This window comes from Triticum dicoccoides, chromosome 7B (genome assembly GCF_002162155.2).
Source record: "Triticum dicoccoides isolate Atlit2015 ecotype Zavitan chromosome 7B, WEW_v2.0, whole genome shotgun sequence".
NCBI lineage: Eukaryota > Viridiplantae > Streptophyta > Magnoliopsida > Poales > Poaceae > Triticum > Triticum dicoccoides.
This window is the reverse complement of record NC_041393.1, coordinates 616,679,429-616,681,863: the sequence shown is the minus strand read 5'-3', so window position 1 is coordinate 616,681,863 and position 2,435 is coordinate 616,679,429.

The window sequence follows — 2,435 nt, the reverse complement described above, 5'->3', positions numbered from 1 at the left end:
AGAAGACAAGAGATAGAAGATACACGACAGATGTTGGATGTCAATTCAACGGCTGGTAGGTAGAATCGTTTGTTGACAGGCTAGTAAGTCGACACCACCTTGGATAGGCTATTTCCTCGCGGGTCCCAAATGTCAGAATCCAAATCTGTCACGGTCATGCAGCCTTTCCTATGAAAATTTACATCCCATTTGATGTGCTAGTTCGAAATAAGTTTGTGGGTGCTAGTGGGGGCTAACCACTTGGCTTCTGTAATGCATAGTGAGCTCAAGCAGCCGGCAAGAGTGATGTTATTTCCCTTGGTTGAGATTTGTTACAATATTTCACTCTAAATTAAACGAATGGCAAGTCATTTGCCATGTTTCAAAGAAAATATGACAGTCACAACAGAGTTGAAAAGGACAGGAACATCTAACTCCAGGTTACAAACTGTACAAAAGCACGAGGGTTAATTGTTCATCAGGTTTACAAAAAAACCTAGGTTGAAAAGGGCAACAACATCTAACTCCAGCACTATTTTCGGCAGTCACATTCAAATGGATTGGTCAGGTCCACAAAATGAACATCCTGGGTCGTAAAATTTACTGGATTATGACCACAATATGTTGTAAATAGAAGCCCGGCACGTTCATAAGCTCTTTTGCCAACCTGAAACTCCTTTTTTTGCTCTTCGACATACCCATCCGTCAAAACCATGCTGCTGATAAACTTAAGCCTGATGGACAATAGTAACTTCGCATTCAGCGGGAAGAATGTGACAAATCTAGTATTTGCATGGTTGGCTACATATCGTTCTAGCGTTATTGTCTTCAATTGAATCTCATGAGGTGAGAAAATCCCGATGCTTACGAATCCATCGATTGGTTATAACTATCTTACCCCGTCATGTTGCCTAAATAGACATGAAGATTGAAAACAGTTAAGATCTAAAAAAAGAGTGTCGAAAGAGCAACAGCTGAACGGTTAATTCTAGTACACTATATGCGGGATTCCAATGTCCGTGAAATTATCACCTTTATATACAACTTCTCCAGACATGGAAAGCATTGTAGCAAGCCAATAATCTTGTTCAGATCAAAACTATTCATTTGTATATATAAGATCTTGATAGAATCTAGCACCATTGATAGGCCGTCCATGGAGAAACTCTTCATTGAGCATAGAACATAATATTAGTACAAAATGTGTACTCCAAGATGATATATAACTTATGCGCAGAAATTTAAAATGCAGCTTATGGTTACAAGTGTAGATGATAATATAAAGTGCCTAAAGAACTGTGGAGCCAAACACCATATTGAAATGAGCACAGAGATCATGTATTACACCCAAGGTCTCTAGTTTAGGCGCAGAGAGGACGGTTATTTGCAACGGTGAATAACTAGAATCAAGGATCAACCTTTGAAGTGAAGGGGCATCTTGGATGATGAGCTGCCTTTCGTCAAAAGAAATTCCAATTCTTACAAGGTTAGGCGACTTTATTTGGAGACAACCGTTTCTAACTGTGAAAACAAGCACCAAGCACTCCAGGGCAGGGCAACTGGAGTGGATAATGATGTGCAATGAGGCCTCCGATATACGAACCCGCACAAGTGAAAGTTTCTCGAGAAATGGGAGTTGAAGGTTTAGTACCAGATTGTCTGGTAGGTAGCACAGCGCAAAGGTGGCGGTGTGGAGAGAGGAGGAAAACCGCGAGATGGACATCGGTGCTGAGGGCACAAGTTCATTGTGTTCGGTATGTGGTATGTGATTTCCAGGGGAATAGTAGAACTCAAGTAGCTGTAGTTCTGTGAATTCAAGGGATTTCAGCTAGGCGTCCACCGTGCAGGGCATGGTATGCTTGCTCAGGTAGCATGACGGGATGCAGAGGCTTTGAACGGAGCCCTGGTGGGAGGAGATGATGGCTCTGGGGATTTCAAAATCATTGAAGAGAGATAGCTGACGACAGTCGAGATTAAGGGGCACGACGCGCCATAGAGGGCGCCACCGAATTGAGAGGAGTTGGGTGCGGCAGCAATCCTTGGTGGGGAGAAGCAAGATCATCTCCCCAAGGACGGTGTCCGGGAGATTGCTGATGCGGTCCACCCGAGATTCTACGGGTTCTTGGGATCTGGTGGGGGCGGGGTCGCCGCTTCTCCCCGCGCTGCCGGGTGCGGGATCTACAGCAGGCCTCGCCGTTGGCGGGAGCCTCATCTTCTTGGCGCTGGGGTCAGCCAACTCCATTTTCCTCGAGGGTGTCGCGTCGCGCTCACGGATTTGAGCAGAGTAACGAATGATGAGCCTAGTTGTAGTGCAAGTGAAGAAGAAGGGGAGCTGGGGGTTTTCTGTAGGAGTGAGGAAGAAGGGGAGCTGGGGTTTTCTGTAGGAGTGAGGTGAGGAATTTGGGGGTACGAGTGGAGTGAGCTTACGTGAGGTGGGTGGGAGCAAGGAGGAAGAA